Below are 16,958 nucleotides of genomic sequence, written 5' to 3'. Positions count from 1 at the left end.
GAAATTACATGGAATATGTGTCCCCTGAAGAAGCCCATGCCATCCCAGGTGAGAAAAATGCATTCTGAATCAAGTCTGAGGGCTAAAACCTCTGTTTTCGGGTTTTATCACATTGAGCTCAGAACGTAAGGTCGGGACCTGAAATTTGGAGCCAAAAATCAAATTTTCAGTTTGGCTGAAATTACATGAAATATGTGTCCCCTGTGGAAGCCCATGCCATCCCAGGTGAGAAAAATGCATCCTGAATCAAGTCTGAGGGCTAAAACCTCTGTTTTCGGGTTTTACCACATTGAGCTCAGAACGTAAGGTCGGGACCTGAAATTTGGAGCCAAAAATCAAATTTTCAGTTTGGCTGAAATTACATGAAATGTGTGTCCCCTGAAGAAGCCCATGCCATCCCAGGTGAGAAAAATGCATCCTGAATCAAGTCTAAGGGCTTAAAACCTCTGTTTTCGGGTTTTATCACATTGAGCTCAGAACGTAAGGTCGGGACCTGAAATTTGGAGCCAAAAATCAAATTTTAACATTGGCTGAAATAACATGAAATATGTGTCCCCTGAAGAAGCCCATGCCATCCCAGGTGAGAAAAATGCATTCTGAATCAAGTCTGAGGGCTAAAACCTCTGTTTTCAGGTTTTACCACATTGTGCTCAGACCGTAAGGTCCGGACCTGAAATTTGGAGCCAAAAATCAAATTTTCACATTGGCTGAAATTACATGAAATGTGTGTCCCCTGAAGAAGCCCATGCCATCCCAGGTGAGAAAAATGCATCCTGAATCAAGTCTGAGGGCCAAAACCTCTATAACGGGTTTTACCACATTGAGCTCAGAACGTAAGGTCGGGACCTGAAGAGCCAAAAATCAAATTTTCAGTTTGGCTGAAATTACATGAAATGTGTGTCCCCCGAAGAAGCCCATGCCATCCCAGGTGAGAAAAATGCATCCTGAATCAAGTCTGAGGGCTAAAACCTCTATTACAGGTTTTAAAACATTCAGCTCAGAACGTAAGGTCGGGACCTGAAATTTGGAGCCAAAAATCAAATTTTCACATTGGCTGAAATTACATGAAATGTGTGTCCCCTGAAGAAGCCCATGCCATCCCAGGTGAGAAAAATGCATTCTGAATCAAGTCTGAGGGCCAAAACCTCTGTATTCGGGTTTTATCACATTGAGCTCAGAACGTAAGGTCGGGACCTGAAATTTGGAGCCAAAAATCAAATTTTCAGTTTGGCTGAAATTACATGACATATGTGTCCCCCGAAGAAGCCCATGCCATCCTAGGTGAGAAAAATGCATCCTGAATCAAGTCTGAGGGCTAAAACCTCTATAACGGGTTTTACCACATTGAGCTCAGAACGTAAGGTCGGGACCTGAAATTTGGAGCCAAAAATCAAATTTTCAGTTTGGCTGAAATAACATGAAATATGTGTCCCCTGAAGAAGCCCATGCCATCCTAGGTGAGAAAAATGCATCCTGAATCAAGTCTGAGGGCTAAAACCTCTATAACGGGTTTTACCACATTGAGCTCAGAACGTAAGGTCGGGACCTGAAATTTGGAGCCAAAAATCAAATTTTAACATTGGCTGAAATAACATGAAATATGTGTCCCCTGAAGAAGCCCATGCCATCCCAGGTGAGAAAAATGCATTCTGAATCAAGTCTGAGGGCTAAAACCTCTGTTTTCAGGTTTTACCACATTGTGCTCAGACCGTAAGGTCCGGACCTGAAATTTGGAGCCAAAAATCAAATTTTCACATTGGCTGAAATTACATGAAATGTGTGTCCCCTGAAGAAGCCCATGCCATCCCAGGTGAGAAAAATGCATCCTGAATCAAGTCTGAGGGCCAAAACCTCTATAACGGGTTTTACCACATTGAGCTCAGAACGTAAGGTCGGGACCTGAAGAGCCAAAAATCAAATTTTCAGTTTGGCTGAAATTACATGAAATGTGTGTCCCCCGAAGAAGCCCATGCCATCCCAGGTGAGAAAAATGCATCCTGAATCAAGTCTGAGGGCTAAAACCTCTATTACAGGTTTTAAAACATTCAGCTCAGAACGTAAGGTCGGGACCTGAAATTTGGAGCCAAAAATCAAATTTTCACATTGGCTGAAATTACATGAAATGTGTGTCCCCTGAAGAAGCCCATGCCATCCCAGGTGAGAAAAATGCATTCTGAATCAAGTCTGAGGGCCAAAACCTCTGTATTCGGGTTTTATCACATTGAGCTCAGAACGTAAGGTCGGGACCTGAAATTTGGAGCCAAAAATCAAATTTTCAGTTTGGCTGAAATTACATGACATATGTGTCCCCCGAAGAAGCCCATGCCATCCTAGGTGAGAAAAATGCATCCTGAATCAAGTCTGAGGGCTAAAACCTCTATAACGGGTTTTACCACATTGAGCTCAGAACGTAAGGTCGGGACCTGAAATTTGGAGCCAAAAATCAAATTTTCAGTTTGGCTGAAATAACATGAAATATGTGTCCCCTGAAGAAGCCCATGCCATCCTAGGTGAGAAAAATGCATCCTGAATCAAGTCTGAGGGCTAAAACCTCTATAACGGGTTTTACCACATTGAGCTCAGAACGTAAGGTCGGGACCTGAAATTTGGAGCCAAAAATCAAATTTTCAGTTTGGCTGAAATAACATGAAATATGTGTCCCCTGAAGAAGCCCATGCCATCCCAGGTGAGAAAAATGCATTCTGAATCAAGTCTGAGGGCTAAAACCTCTGTTTTCAGGTTTTACCACATTGAGCTCAGAACGTAAGGTCCGGACCTGAAATTTGGAGCCAAAAATCAAATTTTTAGTTTGGCTGAAATAACATGAAATGTGTGTCCCCTGTGGAAGCCCATGCCATCCCAGGTGAGAAAAATGCATCCTGAATCAAGTCTGAGGGCTAAAACCTCTGTTTTCGGGTTTTACCACATTGAGCTCAGAACGTAAGGTCGGGACCTGAAATTTGGAGCCAAAAATCAAATTTTCAGTTTGGCTGAAATTACATGAAATATGTGTCCCCTGAAGAAGCCCATGCCATCCCAGGTGAGAAAAATGCATCCTGAATCAAGTCTGAGGGCTAAAACCTCTGTTTTCGGGTTTTATCACATTGAGCTCAGAACGTAAGGTCGGGACCTGAAATTTGGAGCCAAAAATCAAATTTTCAGTTTGGCTGAAATTACATGAAATATGTGTCCCCTGAAGAAGCCCATGCCATCCCAGGTGAGAAAAATGCATTCTGAATCAAGTCTGAGGGCTAAAACCTCTATTACAGGTTTTAAAACATTCAGCTCAGAACGTAAGGTCGGGACCTGAAATTTGGAGCCAAAAATCAAATTTTCACATTGGCTAAAATAAAATGAAATGTGTGTCCCCCGAAGAAGCCCATGCCATCCCAGGTGAGAAAAATGCATCCTGAATCAAGTCTGAGGGCTAAAACCTCTATAACAGGTTTTACCACATTGAGCTCAGAACGTAAGGTCCGGACCTGAAATTTGGAGCCAAAAATCAAATTTTCAGTTTGGCTGAGATTACATGAAATATGTGTCCCCTGAAGAAGCCCATGCCATCCCAGGAAAGAAAAATGCATCCTGAATCAAGTCTGAGGGCTAGAATCTCTATAACGGGTTTTACCACATTGAGCTCAGAACGTAAGGTCGGGACCTGAAATTTGGAGCCAAAAATCAAATTTTTAGTTTGGCTGAAATTACATGAAATATGTGTCCCCTGTGGAAGCCCATGCCATCCCAGGTGAGAAAAATACATCCTGAATCAAGTCTGAGGGCTAAAACCTCAGTAACGGGTTTTACCACATTGAGCTCAGAACGTACGGTCGGGACCTGAAATTTGGAGCCAAAAATCAAATTTTCAGTTTGACTGAAATTACATGAAATGTGTGTCCCCCGAAGAAGCCCATGCCATCCCAGGTGAGAAAAATGCATCCTGAATCAAGTCTGAGGGCTTAAACCTTTATAACGGGTTTTACCACATTGAGCCCAGAACGTAAGGTCGGGACCTGAAATTTGGAGCCAAAAATCAAATTTTCAGTTTGGCTGAAATTACATGAAATATGTGTCCCCCGAAGAAGCCCATGCCATCCCAAGTGAGAAAAATGCATCCTGAATCAAGTCTGAGGGCTAAAACCTCTGTTTTCGGGTTTTACCACATTGAGCTCAGAACGTAAGGTCCGGACCTGAAATTTTGAGCCAAGAATCAAATTTTTAGTTTGGCTGAAATTACATGAAATATGTGTCCCCTGTGGAAGCCCATGCCATCCCAGGTGAGAAAAATACATCCTGAATCAAGTCTGAGGGCTAAAACCTCAGTAACGGGTTTTACCACATTGAGCTCAGAACGAAAGGTCGGGACCTGAAATTTGGAGCCAAAAATCAAATTTTCACATTGGCTGAAATTACATGAAATGTGTGTCCCCCGAAGAAGCCCATGCCATCCCAGGTGAGAAAAATGCATCCTGAATCAAGTCTGAGGGCTAAAACCTCTATAACGGGTTTTACCACATTGAGCTCAGAACGTAAGGTCCGGACCTGAAATTTGGAGCCAAAAATCAAATTTTCAGCTTGGCTGAAATTACATGAAATATGTGTCCCCTGTGGCAGCCCATGCCATCCCAGGTGAGAAAAATGCATCCTGAATCAAGTCTGAGGGCTAAAACCTTTATAACGGGTTTTACCACATTGAGCTCAGAACGTAAGGTCGGGACCTGAAATTTGGAGCCAAAAATCAAATTTTCAGTTTGGCTAAAATTACATGAAATATGTGTCCCCCGAAGAAGCTCATGCCATCCCAAGTGAGAAAAATGCATCCTGAATCAAGTCTGAGGGCTAAAACCTCGGTTTTCGGGTTATACCACATTGAACTCAGAACGTAAGGTCCGGACCTGAAATTTGGAGCCAAAAATCAAATTTTTAGTTTGGCTGAAATTACATGAAATATGTGTCCCCTGTGGAAGCCCATGCCATCCCAGGTGAGAAAAATGCATCCTGAATCAAGTCTGAGGGCTAAAACCTCAGTAACGGGTTTTACCACATTGAGCTCAGAACGAAAGGTCGGGACCTGAAATTTGGAGCCAAAAATCAAATTTTCACATTGGCTGAAATTACATGAAATGTGTGTCCCCCGAAGAAGCCCATGCCATCCCAGGTGAGAAAAATGCATCCTGAATCAAGTCTGAGGGCTAAAACCTCTATAACGGGTTTTACCACATTGAGCTCAGAACGTACGGTCGGGACCTGAAATTTGGAGCCAAAAATCAAATTTTCAGTTTGGCTGAAATTACATGAAATGTGTGTCCCCCGAAGAAGCCCATGCCATCCCAGGTGAGAAAAATGCATCCTGAATCAAGTCTGAGGGCTAAAACCTCTATAACGGGTTTTACCACATTGAACTCAGAACGTAAGGTCGGGACCTGAAATTTGGAGCCAAAAATCAAATTTTCAGTTTGGCTGAAATTACATGAAATATGTGTCCCCCGAAGAAGCCCATGCCATCCCAAGTGAGAAAAATGCATCCTGAATCAAGTCTGAGGGCTAAAACCTCTGTTTTCGGGTTATACCACATTGAGCTCAGAACGTAAGGTCCGGACCTGAAATTTGGAGCCAAAAATCAAATTTTTAGTTTGGCTGAAATTAAATGAAATATGTGTCCCCTGTGGAAGCCCATGCCATCCCAGGTGAGAAAAATGCATCCTGAATCAAGTCTGAGGGCTAAAACCTCAGTAACGGGTTTTACCACATTGAGCTCAGAACGTAAGGTCCGGACCTGAATTTTGGAGCCAAAAATCAAATTTTCAGTTTGGCTGAAATTACATGAAATGTGTGTCCCCTGAAGAAGCCCATGCCATCCCAGGTGAGAAAAATGCATCCTGAATCAAGTCTGAGGGCTTAAAACCTCTATTACAGGTTTTAAAACATTCAGCTCAGAACGTAAGGTCGGACCTGAAATTTGGAGCCAAAAATCAAATTTTCACATTGGCTGAAATTACATGAAATATGTGTCCCCTGAAGAAGCCCATGCCATCCCAGGTGAGAAAAATGCATTCTGAATCAAGTCTGAGGGCCAAAACCTCTATAACCGGTTTTATCACATTGAGCTCAGAACGTAAGGTCGGGACCTGAAATTTGGAGCCAAAAATCAAATTTTCACATTGGCTGAAATTACATGAAATGTGTGTCCCCTGAAGAAGCCCATGCCATCCCAGGTGAGAAAAATGCATCCTGAATCAAGTCTGAGGGCTAAAACCTCTATAACGGGTTATACCACATTGAGCTCAGAACGTAAGGTCCGAACCTGAAATTTGGAGCCAAAAATCAAATTTTTAGTTTGGCTGAAATTACATGAAATATGTGTCCCCTGTGGAAGCCCATGCCATCCCAGGTGAGAAAAATGCATCCTGAATCAAGTCTGAGGGCCAAAACCTCTATAACGGGATTTACCACATTGAGCTCAGAACGTAAGGTCGGGACCTGAAATTTGGAGCCAAAAATCAAATTTTCAGTTTGGCTGAAATTACATGAAATATGTGTCCCCTGAAGAAGCCCGTGCCATCCCAGGTGAGAAAAATGCATCCTGAATCAAGTCTGAGGGCTAAAACCTCTGTTTTCGGGTTTTATCACATTGAGCTCAGAACGTAAGGTCGGGACCTGAAATTTGGAGCAAAAAATCAAATTTTCAGATTGGCTGAAATTACATGGAATATGTGTCCCCTGAAGAAGCCCATGCCATCCCAGGTGAGAAAAATGCATTCTGAATCAAGTCTGAGGGCTAAAACCTCTGTTTTCGGGTTTTATCACATTGAGCTCAGAACGTAAGGTCAGGACCTGAAATTTGGAGCCAAAAATCAAATTTTCAGTTTGGCTGAAATTACATGAAATATGTGTCCCCTGAAGAAGCCCATGCCATCCCAGGTGAGAAAAATGCATCCTGAATCAAGTCTGAGGGCTAAAACCTCTGTTTTCGGGTTTTACCACATTGAGCTCAGAACGTAAGGTCGGGACCTGAAATTTGGAGCCAAAAATCAAATTTTAAGTTTGGCTGAAATTACATGAAATATGTGTCCCCTGAAGAAGCCCATGCCATCCCAGGTGAGAAAAATGCATCCTGAATCAAGTCTGAGGGCTAAAACCTCTGTTTTCGGGTTTTACCACATTGAGCTCAGAACGTAAGTTCCGGACCTGAAATTTGGAGCCAAAAATCAAATTTTCAGTTTGGCTGAAATTACATGAAATATGTGTCCCCTGAAGAAGCCCGTGCTATCCCAGGTGAGAAAAATGCATCCTGAATCAAGTCTGAGGGCTAAAACCTCTGTTTTCGGGTTTTATCACATTGAGCTCAGAACGTAAGGTCGGGACCTGAAATTTGGAGCCAAAAATCAAATTTTCAGTTTGGCTGAAATTACATGAAATATGTGTCCCCTGAAGAAGCCCATGCCATCCCAGGTGAGAAAAATGCATTCTGAATCAAGTCTGAGGGCTAAAACCTCTGTTTTCGGGTTTTATCACATTGAGCTCAGAACGTAAGGTCGGGACCTGAAATTTGGAGCCAAAAATCAAATTTTCAGTTTGGCTGAAATTACATGAAATATGTGTCCCCTGAAGAAGCCCATGCCATCCCAGGTGAGAAAAATGCATCCTGAATCAAGTCTGAGGGCTAAAACCTCTGTTTTCGGGTTTTACCACATTGAGCTCAGAACGTAAGGTCGGGACCTGAAATTTGGAGCCAAAAATCAAATTTTCAGTTTGGCTGAAATTACATGAAATATGTGTCCCCTGTGGAAGCCCATGCCATCCCAGGTGAGAAAAATGCATCCTGAATCAAGTCTGAGGGCTAAAACCTCTGTTTTCGGGTTTTACCACATTGAGCTCAGAACGTAAGGTCGGGACCTGAAATTTGGAGCCAAAAATCAAATTTTCAGTTTGGCTGAAATTACATGAAATGTGTGTCCCCTGAAGAAGCCCATGCCATCCCAGGTGAGAAAAATGCATCCTGAATCAAGTCTGAGGGCTTAAAACCTCTGTTTTCGGGTTTTATCACATTGAGCTCAGAACGTAAGGTCGGGACCTGAAATTTGGAGCCAAAAATCAAATTTTCAGTTTGGCTGAAATAACATGAAATATTTGTCCCCCGAAGAAGCCCATGCCATCCCAGGTGAGAAAAATGCATTCTGAATCAAGTCTGAGGGCTAAAACCTCTGTTTTCAGGTTTTACCACATTGTGCTCAGAACGTAAGGTCCGGACCTGAAATTTGGAGCCAAAAATCAAATTTTCAGTTTGGCTGAAATAACATGAAATATGTGTCCCCCCAAGAAGCCCATGCCATCCCAGGTGAGAAAAATGCATTCTGAATCAAGTCTGAGGGCTAAAACCTCTGTTTTCAGGTTTTACCACATTGAGCTCAGAACGTAAGGTCGGGACCTGAAATTTGGAGCCAAAAATCAAATTTTCACATTGGCTGAAATTTACATGAAATGTGTGTCCCCCGAAGAAGCCCATGCCATCCCAGGTGAGAAAAATGCATCCTGAATCAAGTCTGAGGGCTAAAACCTCTATTACAGGTTTTAAAACATTCAGCTCAGAACGTAAGGTCGGGACCTGAAATTTGGAGCCAAAAATCAAATTTTCAGTTTGGCCAAAATAACATGAAATGTGTGTCCCCTGTGGAAGCCCATGCCATCCCAGGTGAGAAAAATGCATTCTGAATCAAGTCTGAGGGCTAAAACCTCTATAACGGGTTTTACCACATTGAGCTCAGAACGTAAGGTCCGGACCTGAAATTTGGAGCCAAAAATCAAATTTTCAGTTTGGCTGAAATTACATGAAATATGTGTCCCCCCGAAGAAGCCCATGCCATCCCAGGTGAGAAAAATGCATCCTGAATCAAGTCTGAGGGCCAAAACCTCCATAACAGGTTTTACCACATTGAGCTCAGAACGTAAGGTCCGGACCTGAAATTTGGAGCCAAAAATCAAATTTTCACATTGGCTAAAATTACATGAAATGTGTGTCCCCCGAAGAAGCCCATGCCATCCCAGGTGAGAAAAATGCATCCTGAATCAAGTCTGAGGGCTAAAACCTCTATTACAGGTTTTAAAACATTCAGCTCAGAACGTAAGGTCGGGACCTGAAATTTGGAGCCAAAAATCAAATTTTCACATTGGCTGAAATTACATGAAATGTGTGTCCCCTGAAGAAGCCCATGCCATCCCAGGTGAGAAAAATGCATTCTGAATCAAGTCTGAGGGCCAAAACCTCTGTATTCGGGTTTTACCACATTGAGCTCAGAACGTAAGGTCCGGACCTGAAGAGCCAAAAATCAAATTTTTAGTTTGGCTGAAATTACATGAAATGTGTGTCCCCCGAAGAAGCCCATGCCATCCCAGGTGAGAAAAATGCATCCTGAATCAAGTCTGAGGGCTAAAACCTCTATTACAGGTTTTAAAACATTCAGCTCAGAACGTAAGGTCGGGACCTGAAATTTGGAGCCAAAAATCAAATTTTCACATTGGCTGAAATTACATGAAATGTGTGTCCCCTGAAGAAGCCCATGCCATCCCAGGTGAGAAAAATGCATTCTGAATCAAGTCTGAGGGCCAAAACCTCTGTATTCGGGTTTTATCACATTGAGCTCAGAACGTAAGAGAGGGACCTGAAATTTGGAGCCAAAAATCAAATTTTCAGTTTGGCTGAAATTACATGACATATGTGTCCCCCGAAGAAGCCCATGCCATCCTAGGTGAGAAAAATGCATCCTGAATCAAGTCTGAGGGCTAAAACCTCTATAACGGGTTTTACCACATTGAGCTCAGAACGTAAGGTCGGGACCTGAAATTTGGAGCCAAAAATCAAATTTTCAGTTTGGCCAAAATAACATGAAATGTGTGTCCCCTGCAGAAGCCCATGCCATCCCAGGTGAGAAAAATGCATTCTGAATCAAGTCTGAGGGCTAAAACCTCTGTTTTCAGGTTTTACCACATTGAGCTCAGAACGTAAGGTCGGGACCTGAAATTTGGAGCCAAAAATCAAATTTTAAGTTTGGCCAAAATAACATGAAATGTGTGTCCCCTGTGGAAGCCCATGCCATCCCAGGTGAGAAAAATGCATTCTGAATCAAGTCTGAGGGCTAAAACCTCTATAACGGGTTTTACCACATTGAGCTCAGAACGTAAGGTCGGGGCCTGAAATTTGGAGCCAAAAATCAAATTTTCAGTTTGGCTAAAATTACATGAAATGTGTGTCCCCCGAAGAAGCCCATGCCATCCCAGGTGAGAAAAATGCATCCTGAATCAAGTCTGAGGGCCAAAACCTCTATAACAGGTTTTACCACATTGAGCTCAGAACGTAAGGTCGGGACCTGAAATTTGGAGCCAAAAATCAAATTTTCAGTTTGGCTGAAATTACATGAAATGTGTGTCCCCCGAAGAAGCCCATGCCATCCCAGGTGAGAAAAATGCATCCTGAATCAAGTCTGAGGGCTAAAACCTCAGAAACGGGTTTTACCACATTGAGCTCAGAACGTAAGGTCGGGACCTGAAATTTGGAGCCAAAAATCAAATTTTCAGTTTGGCTGAAATTACATGAAATGTGTGTCCCCTGTGGAAGCCCATGCCATCCCAGGTGAGAAAAATGCATCCTGAATCAAGTCTGAGGGCTAAAACCTCTGTTTTCGGGTTTTATCACATTGAGCTCAGAACGTAAGGGAGGGACCTGAAATTTGGAGCCAAAAATCAAATTTTCAGTTTGGCTGAAATTACATGAAATATGTGTCCCCTGAAGAAGCCCATGCCATCCCAGGTGAGAAAAATGCATCCTGAATCAAGTCTGAGGGCTAAAACCTCTATTACAGGTTTTAAAACATTCAGCTCAGAACGTAAGGTCGGGACCTGAAATTTGGAGCCAAAAATCAAATTTTCACATTGGCTAAAATAACATGAAATGTGTGTCCCCGAAGAAGCCCATGCCATCCCAGGTGAGAAAAATGCATCCTGAATCAAGTCTGAGGGCCAAAACCTCTATAACAGGTTTTACCACATTGAGCTCAGAACGTAAGGTCGGGACCTGAAATTTGGAGCCAAAAATCAAATTTTCAATTTGGCTGAAATAACATGAAATATGTGTCCCCTGAAAGAGCCCATGCCATCCCAGGTGAGAAAAATGCATCCTGAATCAAGTCTGAGGGCTAAAACCTCTGTTTTCGGGTTTTACCACATTGAGCTCAGAACGTAAGGTCGGGACCTGAAATTTGGAGCCAAAAATCAAATTTTCAGTTTGGCTGAAATAACATGAAATATGTTTCCCCTGCAGAAGCCCATGCCATCACAGGTGAGAAAAATGCATCCTGAATCAAGTCTGAGGGCCAAAACCTCTATAACAGGTTTTACCACATTGAGCTCAGAACGTAAGGTCGGGACCTGAAATTTGGAGCCAAAAATCAAATTTTCAGTTTGGCTAAAATTACATGAAATGTGTGTCCCCCGAAGAAGCCCATGCCATCCCAGGTGAGAAAAATGCATCCTGAATCAAGTCTGAGGGCCAAAACCTCTATAACGGGTTTTACCACATTGAGCTCAGATCGTAAGGTCCGGACCTGAAATTTGGAGTCAAAAATCAAATTTTCAGTTTGGCTGAAATTACATGAAACGTGTATCCCCTGAAGAAGCCCATGCCATCCCAGGTGAGAAAAATGCATCCTGAATCAAGTCTGAGGGCTAAAACCTCTGTTTTCGGGTTTTACCACATTGAGCTCAGAACGTAAGGTCGGGACCTGAAATTTGGAGCCAAAAATCAAATTTTCAGTTTGGCTGAAATTACATGAAATATGTGTCCCCCAAAGAAGCCCATGCCATCCCAGGTGAGAAAAATGCATCCTGAATCAAGTCTGAGGGCCAAAACCTCTGTTTTCGGGTTTACCACATTGAGCTCAGAACGTAAGGTCGGGACCTGAAATTTGGAGCCAAAAATCAAATTTTCAGTTTGGCTAAAATTACATGAAATGTGTGTCCCCCGAAGAAGCCCATGCCATCCCAGGTGAGAAAAATGCATCCTGAATCAAGTCTGAGGGCCAAAACCTCTATAACGGGTTTTACCACATTGAGCTCAGATCGTAAGGTCCGGACCTGAAATTTGGAGTCAAAAATCAAATTTTCAGTTTGGCTGAAATTACATGAAACGTGTATCCCCTGAAGAAGCCCATGCCATCCCAGGTGAGAAAAATGCATCCTGAATCAAGTCTGAGGGCTAAAACCTCTGTTTTCGGGTTTTACCACATTGAGCTCAGAACGTAAGGTCGGGACCTGAAATTTGGAGCCAAAAATCAAATTTTCAGTTTGGCTGAAATTACATGAAATATGTGTCCCCTGAAGAAGCCCATGCCATCCCAGGTGAGAAAAATGCATCCTGAATCAAGTCTGAGGGCTAAAACCTCTGTTTTCCGGTTTTACCACATTGAGCTCAGAACGTAAGGTCCGGACCTGAAATTTGGAGCCAAAAATCAAATTTTCACATTGGCTAAAATAACATGAAATATGTGTCCCCTGTGGAAGCCCATGCCATCCCAGGTGAGAAAAATGCATCCTGAATCAAGTCTGAGGGCCAAAACCTCTATAACGGGATTTACCACATTGAGCTCAGAACGTAAGGTCGGGACCTGAAATTTGGAGCCAAAAATCAAATTTTCAGTTTGGCTGAAATTACATGAAATATGTGTCCCCTGAAGAAGCCCGTGCCATCCCAGGTGAGAAAAATGCATCCTGAATCAAGTCTGAGGGCTAAAACCTCTGTTTTCGGGTTTTATCACATTGAGCTCAGAACGTAAGGTCGGGACCTGAAATTTGGAGCAAAAAATCAAATTTTCAGTTTGGCTGAAATTACATGGAATATGTGTCCCCTGAAGAAGCCCATGCCATCCCAGGTGAGAAAAATGCATTCTGAATCAAGTCTGAGGGCTAAAACCTCTGTTTTCGGGTTTTATCACATTGAGCTCAGAACGTAAAGTCGGGACCTGAAATTTGGAGCCAAAAATCAAATTTTCAGTTTGGCTGAAATTACATGAAATATGTGTCCCCTGAAGAAGCCCATGCCATCCCAGGTGAGAAAAATGCATCCTGAATCAAGTCTGAGGGCTAAAACCTCTGTTTTCGGGTTTTACCACATTGAGCTCAGAACGTAAGGTCGGGACCTGAAATTTGGAGCCAAAAATCAAATTTTCAGTTTGGCTGAAATTACATGAAATATGTGTCCCCTGTGGAAGCCCATGCCATCCCAGGTGAGAAAAATGCATCCTGAATCAAGTCTGAGGGCTAAAACCTCTGTTTTCGGGTTTTACCACATTGAGCTCAGAACGTAAGGTCGGGACCTGAAATTTGGAGCCAAAAATCAAATTTTCAGTTTGGCTGAAATTACATGAAATGTGTGTCCCCTGAAGAAGCCCATGCCATCCCAGGTGAGAAAAATGCATCCTGAATCAAGTCTGAGGGCTTAAAACCTCTGTTTTCAGGTTTTATCACATTGAGCTCAGAACGTAAGGTCGGGACCTGAAATTTGGAGCCAAAAATCAAATTTTCAGTTTGGCTGAAATAACATGAAATATTTGTCCCCCGAAGAAGCCCATGCCATCCCAGGTGAGAAAAATGCATTCTGAATCAAGTCTGAGGGCTAAAACCTCTGTTTTCAGGTTTTACCACATTGTGCTCAGAACGTAAGGTCCGGACCTGAAATTTGGAGCCAAAAATCAAATTTTCAGTTTGGCTGAAATAACATGAAATATGTGTCCCCCGAAGAAGCCCATGCCATCCCAGGTGAGAAAAATGCATTCTGAATCAAGTCTGAGGGCTAAAACCTCTGTTTTCAGGTTTTACCACATTGAGCTCAGAACGTAAGGTCGGGACCTGAAATTTGGAGCCAAAAATCAAATTTTCAGTTTGGCCAAAATAACATGAAATGTGTGTCCCCCGAAGAAGCCCATGCCATCCCAGGTGAGAAAAATGCATCCTGAATCAAGTCTGAGGGCCAAAACCTCCATAACAGGTTTTACCACATTGAGCTCAGAACGTAAGGTCCGGACCTGAAATTTGGAGCCAAAAATCAAATTTTCACATTGGCTAAAATTACATGAAATGTGTGTCCCCCGAAGAAGCCCATGCCATCCCAGGTGAGAAAAATGCATCCTGAATCAAGTCTGAGGGCTAAAACCTCTATTACAGGTTTTAAAACATTCAGCTCAGAACGTAAGGTCGGGACCTGAAATTTGGAGCCAAAAATCAAATTTTCACATTGGCTGAAATTACATGAAATGTGTGTCCCCTGAAGAAGCCCATGCCATCCCAGGTGAGAAAAATGCATTCTGAATCAAGTCTGAGGGCCAAAACCTCTGTATTCGGGTTTTACCACATTGAGCTCAGAACGTAAGGTCGGGACCTGAAGAGCCAAAAATCAAATTTTCAGTTTGGCTGAAATTACATGAAATGTGTGTCCCCCGAAGAAGCCCATGCCATCCCAGGTGAGAAAAATGCATCCTGAATCAAGTCTGAGGGCTAAAACCTCTATTACAGGTTTTAAAACATTCAGCTCAGAACGTAAGGTCGGGACCTGAAATTTGGAGCCAAAAATCAAATTTTCACATTGGCTGAAATTACATGAAATGTGTGTCCCCTGAAGAAGCCCATGCCATCCCAGGTGAGAAAAATGCATTCTGAATCAAGTCTGAGGGCCAAAACCTCTGTATTCTGGTTTTATCACATTGAGCTCAGAACGTAAGAGAGGGACCTGAAATTTGGAGCCAAAAATCAAATTTTCACATTGGCTGAAATTACATGACATATGTGTCCCCCGAAGAAGCCCATGCCATCCTAGGTGAGAAAAATGCATCCTGAATCAAGTCTGAGGGCTAAAACCTCTATAACGGGTTTTACCACATTGAGCTCAGAACGTAAGGTCGGGACCTGAAATTTGGAGCCAAAAATCAAATTTTCAGTTTGGCCAAAATAACATGAAATGTGTGTCCCCTGCAGAAGCCCATGCCATCCCAGGTGAGAAAAATGCATTCTGAATCAAGTCTGAGGGCTAAAACCTCTGTTTTCAGGTTTTACCACATTGAGCTCAGAACGTAAGGTCCGGACCTGAAATTTGGAGCCAAAAATCAAATTTTTAGTTTGGCTGAAATAACATGAAATGTGTGTCCCCTGTGGAAGCCCATGCCATCCCAGGTGAGAAAAATGCATCCTGAATCAAGTCTGAGGGCTAAAACCTCTGTTTTCGGGTTTTACCACATTGAGCTCAGAACGTAAGGTCGGGACCTGAAATTTGGAGCCAAAAATCAAATTTTCAGTTTGGCTGAAATTACATGAAACGTGTGTCCGCTGAAGAAGCCCATGCCATCCCAGGTGAGAAAAATGCATCCTGAATCAAGTCTGAGGGCTAAACCCCTGTTTTCGGGTTTTATCACATTGAGCTCAGAACGTAAGGTCGGAACCTGAAATTTGGAGCCAAAAATCAAATTTTCAGTTTGGCTGAAATTACATGAAATATGTGTCCCCTGAAGAAGCCCATGCCATCCCAGGTGAGAAAAATGCATCCTGAATCAAGTCTGAGGGCTAAAACCTCTATTACAGGTTTTAAAACATTCAGCTCAGAACGTAAGGTCGGGACCTGAAATTTGGAGCCAAAAATCAAATTTTCACATTGGCTAAAATAACATGAAATGTGTGTCCCCCGAAGAAGCCCATGCCATCCCAGGTGAGAAAAATGCATCCTGAATCAAGTCTGAGGGCCAAAACCTCTATAACAGGTTTTACCACATTGAGCTCAGAACGTAAGGTCGGGACCTGAAATTTGGAGCCAAAAATCAAATTTTCAGTTTGGCTGAAATTACATGAAATATGTGTCCCCTGAAAGAGCCCATGCCATCCCAGGTGAGAAAAATGCATCCTGAATCAAGTCTGAGGGCTAAAACCTCTGTTTTCGGGTTTTACCACATTGAGCTCAGAACGTAAGGTCGGGACCTGAAATTTGGAGCCAAAAATCAAATTTTCAGTTTGGCTGAAATAACATGAAATATGTTTCCCCTGCAGAAGCCCATGCCATCACAGGTGAGAAAAATGCATCCTGAATCAAGTCTGAGGGCCAAAACCTCTATAACAGGTTTTACCACATTGAGCTCAGAACGTAAGGTCGGGACCTGAAATTTGGAGCCAAAAATCAAATTTTCAGTTTGGCTAAAATTACATGAAATGTGTGTCCCCCGAAGAAGCCCATGCCATCCCAGGTGAGAAAAATGCATCCTGAATCAAGTCTGAGGGCCAAAACCTCTATAACAGGTTTTACCACATTGAGCTCAGATCGTAAGGTCGGACCTGAAATTTGGAGTCAAAAATCAAATTTTCAGTTTGGCTGAAATTACATGAAATATGTGTCCCCTGAAGAAGCCCATGCCATCCCAGGTGAGAAAAATGCATCCTGAATCAAGTCTGAGGGCTAAAACCTCTGTTTTCGGGTTTTACCACATTGAGCTCAGAACGTAAGGTCGGGACCTGAAATTTGGAGCCAAAAATCAAATTTTCAGTTTGGCTGAAATTACATGAAATGTGTGTCCCCCGAAGAAGCCCATGCCATCCCAGGTGAGAAAAATGCATCCTGAATCAAGTCTGAGGGCTAAAACCTCTGTTTTCCGGTTTTATCACATTGAGCTCAGAACGTAAGGTCGGGACCTGAAATTTGGAGCCAAAAATCAAATTTTCAGTTTGGCTGAAATTACATGAAATATGTGTCCCCTGAAGAAGCCCATGCCATCCCAGGTGAGAAAAATGCATCCTGAATCAAGTCTGAGGGCTAAAACCTCTATTACAGGTTTTAAAACATTCAGCTCAGAACGTAAGGTCGGGACCTGAAATTTGGAGCAAAAAATCAAATTTTCAGTTTGGCTGAAATTACATGAAATATGTGTCCCCTGAAGAAG

Source organism: Halichoeres trimaculatus, unplaced genomic scaffold (genome assembly GCF_033239565.1).
Source record: "Halichoeres trimaculatus isolate MK-OKI-2021-1 unplaced genomic scaffold, fHalTri1.1 fHalTri1_scaffold_1, whole genome shotgun sequence".
Taxonomy (NCBI): Eukaryota; Metazoa; Chordata; class Actinopteri; order Labriformes; family Labridae; genus Halichoeres; species Halichoeres trimaculatus.
Note: the sequence above shows the minus strand (reverse complement) of the source record.